This window comes from Linepithema humile, chromosome 3 (assembly GCF_040581485.1).
Source record: "Linepithema humile isolate Giens D197 chromosome 3, Lhum_UNIL_v1.0, whole genome shotgun sequence".
Classification (NCBI taxonomy): Eukaryota; Metazoa; Arthropoda; class Insecta; order Hymenoptera; family Formicidae; genus Linepithema; species Linepithema humile.
The window spans coordinates 21189704-21203515 of NC_090130.1; the positions used below are offsets into that span (position 1 = coordinate 21189704).

Here is a 13812-nt window from a genome sequence, read left to right on the forward strand (position 1 = left end):
CAATAATTCTAATGGCAACGCGCCGGTGCGCATTATCGTTTCGTGCGATTTCAGCGAGCCGTTGCGAAATAAATCACAGAACTGACGCTAACGAACGCGCGCTAGGAGGGATCACGTGGTTCCATTCACGTAAAGCGTTTGCCGATAATGACGAAGATATGGTCGGAAGATTTATTAGCGGCCGATGGGTGTGCGCGCGCGCTCGCGTGTGTATAGAAATGAGTGGAAAGCTCGTTAGTCAGGTTTGAGTTAGGTAGTCGATATGGACGTCAGGCGCAATTCGTTTCGTTGCCTAATTATAAAGCCCGAAGCCCTCGGGGGCTCGGAGCGGCGCCGTTTCAACTTGCGAAAAGGAGCCGTGGAGTCCCCACCCCGTGCGCGCGGATTTTATAAATTACCCAGAGTGAGCTTGACGACGTAGCGCGCGGCGTAAAAAATTAAATTTGCCCAATAGTTCCCGTTGCGGCAAACGTTATTGTTATTAATGTCTGGTATTAATTAACAGTTCTGGCGGACGTTCAATATTTCGCGTCGAGATCGCATCCTCTTATGAGGATGTTTTTCACGCATCTTTGTAACGATTAGCATCTTTTCATTTGCATATATAAAAATATATTACGAATATATGTAAATATATGACCCATTCAGATTTATATTTCCAGTATATTACTGTTTACATATGTACATTGTGATGTGATTAAATTATTCTTTATCTGAAAATAATAAAATAAAGTGTCCTTGTAAAATAGATATATATGTAGTTTTTATCTATAGCGCCTCTTTCCTTTCCTATTTATGCAACTGTATATTTCTGGACGCTTTTAACGACTGTCATATATTATTCAAACTGACTAACTGGTCAAGACAGCATGTCACATAAAAAATTTAATTTGTTAGATAGCAGTCGTTGTCGTCACCGTTTTATGATTATGAATTTAATGATATGGCTTCGCCTTAATTAATTAGCTGTACTCTGCGACGGGAAAAAGAATTCACAAGGAGATCAGCGAGAGGAGGCTTTATATGTGACCTTTCGTATTTTCACGCTACGGCATTATTAATTCACATTACGTTGGTATGATAATGGGAATCTGAGCGATAACGGGAACACGATCGGCGATAAACAAGCTTAATAATTCCCGATTCGAAGAGCAGTAATAAAAGAAGGCAGCTGTAAATGCGTAATTCAGCGTGCGTTTCGCGTAAAGGCGTATCGCTACGCATACGCATCGACCGATGCGATTATTACCGGCGATTTCGCAGATCGAAGGCAAGGCGCAATGATTCCGTAAGTCGAAACTCACCGGCGATTTTCCTTCCTCTCGCGCTCGATGGGATGATTTACGAGCGTATAATTTATCCCACATTATGCTGGGCCGCGAGAGAGAACCGCTGATCGTACATACCACGGGGCTATGAAACTCCGCGCGCACGGTAAACATATGGTAATCAGGCGATTTGACTCATCAAGGCTCGGCTTTGTAAATGGCACGGATGTCCTCCGTAATTTATGTGATGCACGGCGTGTAAGTGCGACCGGCGGAGAACAAGCGAGCGCTCACCTCGACGCACTATCATTAAATTCAATGCGAGCACGAGTTGCGTATCTCTACCTGCCTGTCTGCATGCACATATATGTGTTCCAGAATAATCCTCATTCCCCGACTATGCAGCCAAGTTACGAGGCGAGTTGAAAATTCAAGTGTTCTCCAATTTTTTAGAATTGTACGTAATAATTGGTATCTAATAATAAAATTGGTAATAAAAAATGAAACTAATTGTGAAAGAAGCGCGTGGAACATTTTGTTCACGAAAAATATAAAAGTTTACTTAATCTTTGCGTAACAATAATATGTTCTATTTTATATTATATAATAGAATTGCATGAATCGAGGAAAATTTTAAAAGTAAAAGAACATTTAAGGAATAAAAGCTTTTAAAAAAAGTTTCTTTACATTTGGACTTTTCCTCGTATATTTTTGGTTTATGATACACTATTAATTAATATACTTGTGCTAACACTTGATTTGAAGATTTGTACGGATTAAAACACGCGAATATTCTATTTAAGAATAGTATATATTTACGACAAAACGATAATGTATATGTATTCATAATTTATTATGAATAAATATTTAATAAAACATTTTTTAAATTTGTTACTTGAGAATATAAAAAATTTTTCAGATAATCTTGAGAAACGAGGATATATTATTTGTGCGGTTCGCAACATACAAAATCCATTAAATTGCGAAACCCCGCAGTGAGGCTGCAGTGAGCCATCGCGTCAGCAATGAATATATTATGAATATAAACTCATCATTAGTCATGTTAATAAAGTAATTATTTTTATTGATAGCTGGTAATAACATAAATTAGCTCCATGTGTGCGAGATAATTGAAGCTTTATAAATATGTGAAAACTTAGGGAGCGGGCGATATTAATATTAATGTTATGATAATAAGTATTAAACGACATAAAATGTCTTTTTGAGTCATTATTTATAGCTGTAAATCGAAATCGTCATATAGTGATGTTAAAATTTTAATGTTACAACATGTGTGCACAATTTATTTGGCATTTATATTTTATTATACAATAGCATTGTATAATTAAATATAAAAATTATGCTAACAAGATTGACGAACACTATTATCCAACTCTATTAGGTTTACATTTTGCATTATAATTTCTTTTGGTCAATATTAGCCTTATTTTTTAAAAATTATATTGAATAATATTAAGACAAACCAAAATTTCTTAAAAGATTGCAAAGAGTTCACAAATACAATAAAAATAAATTCACCGCGTAACAAGATAAAAAAAATTTTTGTATTACATTTAACGTTTCTATGTTTAATAAATACTGACATTTTATTAAATAAATATTTGTTTCAAATAAATTGTAAATACATATATGTGCATACCATTTGATGGCAAAGTAAAATACAGATAGAAATATATTAATATTCTCTATAAATATTTATGGCAGAAATAATTGTGGAAAAAAACTGCAATCACTTTAAACTAAAAAACTTATTTTTTGCACATAACATAAAGTGTACCTTTCATCGATCACGACCACATCTTTTATCGATGCTTGGACTATCAGAGAGTAGTCGTTTCGTTACCGTAGTCGGTGTTGTCGTGAATCGCTTACCAACTACTGTTCAATACTATTTGCATCCATTTTACAATTAGAATTATATAGTCACATTCAATTTGTTAGTAAACAATACTGATTATATGTCCGTAGTACACATAAATTATAAATCAGAAATATGCGTAAATTTAATTATATCATGAAATACAATACAATCTCATAACTATAAAATAAACGTAAATATTTTGTCATCGATATATATATATAAATAAATAGACTAGAACAGATTAAAATAAAATTGATGCACTAGAATAAATATAATTAGTAATCGTTTGCGAATCGTAATTGCGAATGCACCTTTCGATTATATAAATTAGTTGGATAATGCTGTGAGAAATACTTTTCCAACTTCAAAGTTTACGCTTGTGTCATATGCATTTTAAAAAATTCTGTAAATATCGCTTTTCTGTACCAATTCATATAATAATTAATCTTGCAAAAAATTATGCAAATTAATATTCCAAATTGTTGCATGCGTTAAAATTTTGCCTTTTAAATAAATATTTAATAAGAAAATTATATAATTTCCAAAAAATAATTTTTCTACATATATTGCGGAGATAAATAATTAATATATTCTGTAAATAGCAGGTAATAAATATATATAAATAAATGATAGATTACTCACGTTAAAGTTGCCTGATGTTCCCCAGATCTGCTTCTCTCATTGATGGACCATCGATGGCTTCTTATAACACACACGAAAATACGGTAGATTACAATCACGCATTTTGCTGCATGGCATATCAGGCGCGTACTCCGTCACACAAAGAAGTAATTCCGGAAACACGATCGCACCATGTTACGATTCGTACAAGACCTGCGGTATTCGAAGCAAGCAACATTGCAGGTGGCAAAGGAAAAATTGCGCAATCAACTTGGCGCGTCACCCGCTGCGGCTATGCTATGTTTCAGCTACTTTCGTACGCTCTCTGCTTTTTATACATGAAAAATATGTGTTTATTATTGCGATTTGAGATAACACGATTTCAGTTTCTAATAATGCGATAATGCGATAGAATGATTTCCCTTGTCACCTGCCTGCTCCAATGTCGTTGTGCGTATGATCATGAGGTGATTGGCGCGCAGACAACCGCGCGCATACGCCGTGACGTCGTAGATACAGAAAAAACCAAAACATTGTGGATGCACGTATGTCGCAAGTAACATCCAAACATTTTGAATAGTGGGATGTTTGTAATGTCGTACGCTGTATGGTGATTGTTTTGTTTGTTCTATGTGCTACGTCACGGCGTACGTGGCGTACACGAGCTGTTGTCCGCGCGCTATCACCTCGTTAGCATATGCACGACGATACTGAACGATATTGGAGCAGGCAGGTCGCAAAGAAAATGGCTCCGCATTGTTACAAATTTAAAATCGTGTTATCTTAAATCGTAATAGTAAGCACATGTTACTTTTCATGCGCGTACGAAAGTAGTTCAAACATAGCACGGTCACGGCGTGTGACGCACAAAGTATATCGCGTAATTTACCCTCTGCCACACTGTTGCCTGCTCCGAACGCGAAAAGTCTCGAATCGTAACTCGTGCGCTAGCGTTTCTCGAGAGAGTTACTTCTTTGTCATTATGCGACGAAGCGTACGTCCGATTCGTCGTGCAAAGTGTCACGTGATTGTAATCGACCGTATTTTCGCGTATTTTCGCGTGTGTCATGAGAAGCAGTCATCGATGGACTATCAATGAGACGAGGATGTCCGGGGGACATCATGCATCGGCGGAGCAACTATAACGTGAGTAATCTATCACTTATTTATTTATTATCTGCTATTAACAGAATGTATTATTTATCTCCGCAATATGTATGTAGAAAGAAATGTGATTTTTTATTAATCAATGCACACGTTAATTATTTTGTACGCAATTATAATATAGATATACTTTTGTATTTTACAGATTAGTACTAATTCCGCTGTTGCGCATCATGTATCGGTGAGTAGTTAATTATCTTTATTTTAATTTTGGTGAATAATGGATCTGAAAGATTAAATATATATAATCGATTTAAAAGAATAAAAATGTTTGAAAAGTTTATAATATTATAAACAAATATAACATTTCATAGATGCATTCACCTTAAAATTGATTGACTAGAATAGATTAACTGAAATATAATATTTAAGAACTTAAAATAAATCTGAAATAAATTTGAATTTTTCAAAATATATATGACACAAACATAAATTAAAGTTAGATACGAAATATTTCACGCAGCATATTTCAACTACCAATTTATAATTAAAAAAATGTATTTGCTGTTAATAATTATTAATTGAATATATTTTTGCAATGTGTGATAATTATTGCAATCTTTTCTGATCTATCTATCCATATAGTATATCAATAACAAAATATCTGAATCTATTTCTGAGTTAGAACTGTATTGTATTATGTAATTAAAAGCATTAGTACATGTTCTGATATTACATTTCGTAAATGTAACACGGACATGCACCAAACAATATTACTGTTTATCGAGAAATCGAAAAATCAGTACGGCTATGTAGTTCTAACAACAAAATGGATTGTAGATAGTAGTACTGAACAGAGGGGTCGGTATACATTCCTCTGAAACGCCGGGGATGATCAGTTTGCGTATGTAGTTATGTACGGCTGTGTACCTACCGTCGTATCAGCAGTAGATATAGAATCAATTTAATTGGAAAGCGAAATTCTAAACGGAGAAGCAACTACTAATTAAGATAAAAAGAATGTCGACCAATGATCACACTAACAATTTACTTCGAAAATTCTGGATAAATAGTTTTATATTTTCACGGTAGATTTAGCTGCACATTAAAATTAAATTTAGAGCGCAAATATGTGCGAGATTAAAATTTGCATTTTTATCTCACTGCAATATGTAGTAACAAAAAACATAAAGTTTAATAATTTAATCTTTGTACAATATTTATTTTGACTTTGTTTCATTGAATATCATATAATATTTAATTATGCAGTTCTTTTTCTTCAATATTTAGCGTGATTCGGCAACGTAATAAATAAATTCACTCACCGGCCGTTGTTATCTGGTTAAGTATGCTTTTAGCTACATCTGGAAAACATAATGTATACTTTGATTATTATGGTATTTCACAGATTTTATATATGTTGATTATTACGAATTATTTAATTATTTCCACTTTAATTCAAATCCAATTTTATGCAATTAATTACATCAATGATACTTAACAATTTTTAATAAATATTCGATAAAATGTTTTAATAAATATTTCATTAAATATTGTCAAGCAATTTAGTAAGCATTTAATAAACACAAATTGTAATCGGTATATGTGTGTTATCATAATTATATATATATTGAAATAATTGTATCTAAAGTATTGCAATTTGTTTCACTCACTGCAGATTCTGTCTTAATTAGATATCACATTTACGGTGTAATTTATTTTATAAATTATAAATTATATATAACACATTATATATAAATATTATATTATATATCCCCGTATATATATAACACATTTGCGCGTGATGCGCAGTTGGTATAGAAATAAAATAAAGATTTTGGAAATTGCAACGCTCGATATATGATACAAAGTTACAAATTGTGATAGCACATTGTTACTTTTCATTAAGAAGAAAAATTAAAAGTGCGCGAAAGCTACTGTTAACGATCAGGGAGGATAAAACCGCGTGTCATTTTCAATTACTATCAATTGCCATTCCGCAATGAAGTATAGAGAAACTTTCTCGCCGGATTGTCGAATAAACGTTGCTATTTCATTTATTTCGCTCGCCCGTTAGAGAGTTACGGTTCACTCCAGTAATTACTACGGATACACCATTATATAAGAGCGAAAAAAGGGGATCGGACAGGTGGGGCGGGGGTGGACAGCGCGCATTTCAATTTGTTGCACAATTTTCTAGAGATGGATGGGGAGGGCGACTCGCTCCCGTTTTCGTGAAGCGAGATTACAGTCGCATACGATTTAATCGTGTGTCCGTGCGCGGCCGCGACCGTTAATGCTACAAATTACGTTTTATCGAATTTCGACAGGGACGAGTTTGACGGGAAAGAAGGTCCTTCAAACGTAGAATTGAGCAGCGAATTACCGCGAATTTAATTGCGCCACATTGTCGTATGGCTTGCGTTACAAAAAAATAAAGCAAAATTGACCTGTTAAATTATTAAGTTGCCAAGTCGGAGAATTATTGCATTCAGAGATTTGAGCGTGGCATAAATGGTTAAGAAAAAATGCGCGCAATTAAAGTTGAAATATTATATTAGCAATGTGTATAAATATACGTTCTTTTATGCGCACTCATTTGAACTGGCGCAAAGAGATGGGCTGCGACTGATTAAATATTATTCAGAAACATTAAAAATTTACAGGCGATTAAGCTCTGATTAACGTGCATAATTTAAATCGACCGTAGTGAAAAGAGTTCCAAATGCGCTTGCTGTAAATCGTGTATGAATACGTTTCAATCCAGATATTGTGGGCGCACATACTCCTTTTCATTTCTCAGTCAAATATCGCGTCCGCGGCATAACTGTTTCCTATAAGATTGCTTGGCTTCGGAAAATGATGACCGTAATAGACTAGATATGTGCGCAACTCCTTTAAAGAAATATTTCGATCGACAATCTCGCTATTGCGGAAACTGCGGGACTGCATTTTCCGCCATCCGACTGAGAGTTCTGTCAAATGTCTTCTACCGATCAAATCGATAGCAACGACGAGGTAACAAATCAAAAATATGAGGACATGGGGAAAACTTTCCACGTCACTCACGAGTAGCCATGTGTGTGCTCAGCTCTTTACATATTATTCTGCACATAAGCATGTGTGAGAGTAGGGTAAAAAAGTAAAGAAATATTTTTAACCGATTGACAATCCAAAACATTCATCCTTTTAAAGTTAAAAAAAAAAATATATATTTTTAATTAATTTAAAAATTTTAAAAATTCCTTTACTTTTCGACTTTCTTTTGTACATATTATTCCGTGATCAACACGAATAATAAAATGTAAGACAAATATTTTTAGAAATTTCCATGTTAAAAATATATTAACAAAATTGAATATAAATACTATATATATTAATTCGATGAGATGGAAATCAATTAGCTGTGCAAATTAGGCATTTTTCCATTTTATTAAATGTATACAGTTTGTTCCGTTTATCTTAAACAAACTTTAGCAGAAATTTTGCAATTATGTTTCGCCAGTTCACGCTTAACGATTATTTGATATATTACCTATTACATGAAACATTCCTAAAATTTTAAATCTCTTTTACTGCAATTTTTTCTGCAGTCAAAAATGCATTGTTTCAAAAAATACATATGTTTAATTATAACTTTTTTATTGGCGCGAGCTTTTCATTTTTCCGTTTTATTCTCTTTTCATTATAACTTCATACACCTTTCACATGTGTAAGCTTTTATATTGGAGCAATAATATTAGGTCGTCCATATTTGTTCTCATCTGGTACAAAAATAGGTACAGATAATTTTTAATATCGCGAAATTAGCAGAATTTTTTCTCCTCTAGAATGACATAAATGTTGCATACAGGTGCCGCAATGAAATTGCGTTCGAGCGAGCGAGAATGCTCTGTCGTGTGGCATTTTTATGCTAGCTTGTTCCGATCTGCTGTACGACAGTATCAGCGAGTTGCGTGAGAAATCGAACGGACGTATTCTCGCTCGATTTCCCATTATTACTTTACATGCGACGGACGAGGGAAGTAGGACCGTCCGTAAGGAGAGCCTGTCGAAAGCCGAAAGCATTTTTCCGACGTCTTACGCCTCGAAAAGTTTCCCATCTGTATTTGTCCCGCTATAAATCGCCGACGGCTGCCGCAGCTGTATCTCGCTCACGTTTTACTTTGAGTAATGTCTTACCGACGTATTCCGGTCGCATGTAAGAGGAAGGAACGGATCAGGAATCAATTGTGATCATAAACCTGGGCATGCAAGCACACGTTCTACTCGGGCCGCTGAAATAAGGCGTCCAATGATGTATCTAATAAAAATCGCGTGCGCGGAGGCAATTCGCGCAAATAGCGCGATCTCACACCGTGGAGAAAGGATAGTTCGCATCATCACCACGCTTCTGTATTTAATTCCTTCCTTTCGAGTTTTATTCGTCGACATGAAGAACGCATTCAATATATTCATGAGACGAGCTTTAGACAGCCATATATTTAGCGCGGTAACGGTGGAGGCTAATATCGATGATTTCCAAGCTTAAGAACATCCCACATTATTTATTGGCTTCGGGGCTTCAATAAGGATCAAGTCGTATATAAGTTAAAAATATCGGCTTTTACAAATAGATAAAAGACAATGAACGATGAATCTTTTCGGAAAATTCGATCCAAGTATTTTTTAAGAATATTTGCGAATTCAAGCTAATATTGATTAAACTTTTCCGTTATTCTGCAGCGAGCTGGAAAACAACTGATCGCGATTAAAATCGTTTACAAAATAATACGATTTGAAAAAGGTAAATAAAAAGTTTAGGGAGAAATAGAAAATTATCTGTTAGAATCGATATGACTGTTATCGCGCGTTGTCGTCTAAATACGGAAATTGGGATGCTTCGAGTGGTACGCGCATCTCATCCTGAAAGTCGCTGACACACTCCTTCAGTTGCGATAGGGTCGAACTGTCGTCTTCTAGCGCCGGGCGAACGAAGGTGTATTCCCATTTGAGCTGCTTGGGGCGAGTCCATGCTCTGGCTTACGTCTATCTGTTGAGATTTCCTGAGGTACGTGATCAGAGTACGGATAGTACTGTCCGTGGCAAACGCCAGGACATATTCCGGTGCAAGTTTGCGCGCGCTCTTGCAAAACTGTATAGGGCGATCGTCTCGATTCTAATACGATCGAACGAAGTGATTTTCTTTATATCATTTGAGAGAAACAGAAGTTTTTTGGAAGGAAGATAGTGCTGCGCTTCAGCAGAGGATTTCTTCCGGAAGCGATGGATCATGTGGAACGAACGGAGTTACACATGCATTTATCGGAGAAATGTTAAATTAAAAAAAGATAGCCTCGAGCAACGTCAAACTAATGATAAAAACAGAGAAAAGAGAGATATATTTTTTACATATTATATTATTTTATCTGCCCCTTATTAAAAATGATTTTTTGCCGAATATGATCTTTGTGTAAAAAGTTATATCGCGTGTAATTGTGAAAACTACATCTAAAATTTCTTCCTTATTTATGTTGTATAGTATAACTTTCTCTTCCAAAATTTTCTTCCTAGTTTGTAGAAAGCGTCCCTGTTAACTTTGTAACTGTTGAAGTAGTCATATATAATTTAATTATAGCTGCAGCGGATTCTAGTTTGCTGTTAGGTCAGAAGTGGCCTGTAATTAATTCGGGCAGCCGAAAGCTGGGACGCGCGCTTGTGAACAACTCGTGACCTGCTGCCGTCAGCTTTCACGAGTCTAGAAAAGCATCTTTCTCCTTTTTTATGATACGGATATTTCATACTATCTGCTTTTTTTATGTCGCAAAATGAAACAAATTGCTCCTTACTTTTAAGGCCTTCTATTTTCTACGATTGCAATTTAAATATATTATTTAAAATTATTATGCAATGAAATATCATAGACTTTATTAAATTCCATACCTGCTTTGATCAATTCATTTAATTAAAACAAATTCTGACGACATATACATACTAAATAAAAGTTTATTTCTTAGTCCAAACTTTTATCCTACCATCGTAGTTTTATTAATTCCATTATTTGTACGATTTTTTCTCCAATGATTATTCTTTTCAACGAAGACCAAGCAATCGTAGTCGCGGATGAAAGGCGAAAAAAAACCAATATTGCGCCGCCGGCAGTAAATTTGCTAAATATTTATCGCGACCGTGCACGATGCGCGCATGACTACGCATGTATTTCGATCAAAAATTCATGAAGTACGGCACAGTATATTTGCCTTTACAATTCGTGTGTGGAAACAGCCAAACGTGTTTAGCGTTTTTGATTCAAGAAAGGATTCATTCGGATAGCAATTTCCAATAATGGATTCCCCGTAAGAATATCAAATCAATTAGATAGGAATCCTTGGAAGAGGGATCTTTCTCCATGTAGATTGTGCGCCGCCGTTGAGTGTGTCGTCGATAATGATTAGCGTCGAACGCGATTATTCTCGCAATCTCTTTCCGACGATCGTAACGAACGGTTGTCTCGATAAACCAACAAAAGGGGGCGAGCTCGCGGTAGATTCCGAGCGGAGGTAAGGCGTGGAGCGACACGAGTAGGGCAGGGTTACGGATACGGGGTTACGGCATTACTATCCTGATAATGGAGTGGCGGTCAATGGGGCGATAGATCGCGCCGTGGAGACGGCGCGCCGTAACGCGCGCGGGAGCCGAGCAAGCTCCCGAGGGAAACGCTCGCCTCCCCCCCAGGCCGCCTGCCAGTTTCAGGCCACCGTATAGCGACCGTCGTCGTTTCACCTCCCCCCGTCCTTCTCACGGCTGTATCCGATCCCGCTTCTGCATCCCCTTTCTCTCTATCTCTCGCTCGCTCAGCCCTTCTTTCTCACCCGTCGATTCCTATCGGCCTGGGGAGACGTTTCCGCGCCGAATGCGCGTTCTTGACGTAACATAGGGCCGCCGCTGCCGTTCTCGCAGATACTGTCGCTGGGAAAACTGCAGTGCGCCTGGACGAAAGTGTTTTCCAAAGTCGATGATACTCGTCACGTTTTTCCGTAGATAGGTACGAAGGCGCGCGCGCGCCCATTCGAGAGAACTCGAGATCGTCGCGAGCACCTGCGAGAAAGTTCTGCAAATACCGTCGTCCTAAGATTTTATTGGTCCGATCTATCGGCGCGTTTCGAATTATTTATTTCGTGACCAAGTTCACGTTGAGCGAAATATATCGTATTCCTTCGTGACGCGTTGTATATGTATCTCCTCCGCCTAGACACCCCCCTAGACACACCGTCGTGTTCAAACTATGTCGTATTTGTTCGATCCGCGATAACAAATCCGTAGGGGCGGTGTGTACGTTATGTGCGTCATTGTTCGGCTGTTGTATCAACCTGCCGCAACTATTTGGCACTCCTACTCGACGTTCAATATTGACAGACAATATTATGCGCGCTCGTGATTTCCTATGTTATTAGAAATACATGTCAAGTTGATCTCGTGTTCTACTTGCGCGGAAAATATCATAAATAATATTACAAGAGTCGCACACATGCAGCGTAATATAATAAGTGTACATAACGAGAAATATACATTATATCTATTTGCATGATTGCGTTGTTTGTCGCTCGTACTTTTGATGAATCACCGGATAGGATTCGCGTCAACGTAAATGTGATTTATTTTTATTGCATGAGGTATGGAGTTTCAAATTGGTCGCTTAAGCGTATTCGCTTGTCGTAGAGTCGAATGTCTGACAAAGAGAAGGGGACGTTAATTCGAAATAAATTTGTCACGCCGCATGATATGCACTAATACTGAGGGGAGGTGAATCGTAAGATTGAATAGGATAGACATGGGAAGTTGTCAAGTGTTGGCCCAGTGAAGCTTTGACCACTCGTGAAACAGCAATCCTTATCCTGAAATAATATTACCTCAAAGTTCTGACTAAATACGACGCGCGCTAAGTTCGCAAGAGATTTGCCAGGCGTGCAGTGTGACAGTGCTATTTGAATACACGTGCAAATCTGTAAGTCAGTATTATTAATTTGCCGACTGTTGTATTAAAAATTCACAGTTAAGTTTCTTTCTTTCAAAGGCAAACGACGTATTAAGAAAATTATACACGCTAAAAGTACGCGTTAAGAAAAGATATAATAATTTTAGAATTCATGTCATTGGATAAATATAGCGTATGTAAAAAAAGATATTTTTTCAGAATTGCACACGATATGAGATTGAGCCTGTACATCGTCGTACTATTGTCAATAATAGCGACTGTGGCATGCATAGTACCAGTAAGACTGCTATGGAAGAAAAAGAAACCAAATATAGGTGCGCTGCTTCGCAGACCAAGACTGCGGCGTTGCCTTGCCACGAACCAACGATGCCACAATGCCATTATCCGCAGTTTTAAACATTCGTAGAATTGTGTTTTTCGCTTTTAACATGCAAGAATAATTAATATTAATATAAAATACACTCTCTTATGTTACAATATGTATATTCATGATAATTTATGAATTTCAAATATAAACGACTCCGATTCTATTACGTTGAGCATATTTGATCACGTTGTGTTAAAAGCAAAAGATGTAGTAAATAAAAAAATAATGTTACAGTAAAAGCATCGAGGTGTGATGTTCGTTGTAGCACAAGGCTTATTAAGCGATCGATATAAATTGCATCGTAATAACGAGTATTATATTTCCCAACGGTATGTAAGATAATAAATTCATATGCACGCGTTACATAAATACATATGTTTATTTAAGCGACATATTTGGCACGTTATCACAAGTCGTTAATCATTGGTATTAAAGCAATTGCAGATAATTTTTTTAAAGCCGGAAAATATAAAATTAATTATCTCATATTCGAAAAAAATAAGCAATTTATTATTATTTTTGTTCGTACTTTAGTAAACATCTTATTTTCTTTTACTTATTCGTTAAGATATGATGATATATGAATATTCTCTCA

The 13812-nt window shown here is 36.2% G+C and overlaps 2 long non-coding RNA genes across 3 annotated transcripts in view; one reads left to right on the top strand and one right to left on the bottom strand.

Annotated features, from left to right (window-relative positions):
- The window catches only part of LOC105668687 (uncharacterized), a 195054-nt gene that overhangs the window by 105788 nt on the left and 75454 nt on the right, over positions 1–13812 (bottom strand). The window contains exon 4 of one of the 2 annotated variants that reach the window (XR_001100151.2): positions 5983–6239. The exons of the other annotated variant lie outside the window; for it this stretch is intronic. This is a non-coding gene — a long non-coding RNA (uncharacterized lncRNA). Of the gene's footprint in view, positions 1–5982; positions 6240–13812 lie in introns of those variants that run through there. 2 annotated transcript variants of the gene reach the window in all.
- On the top strand, positions 12345–13456 carry LOC136998475 (uncharacterized). Its single transcript, XR_010889057.1, has 2 exons — positions 12345–12859; positions 13049–13456. It is a non-coding gene; the product is annotated as an uncharacterized lncRNA (long non-coding RNA).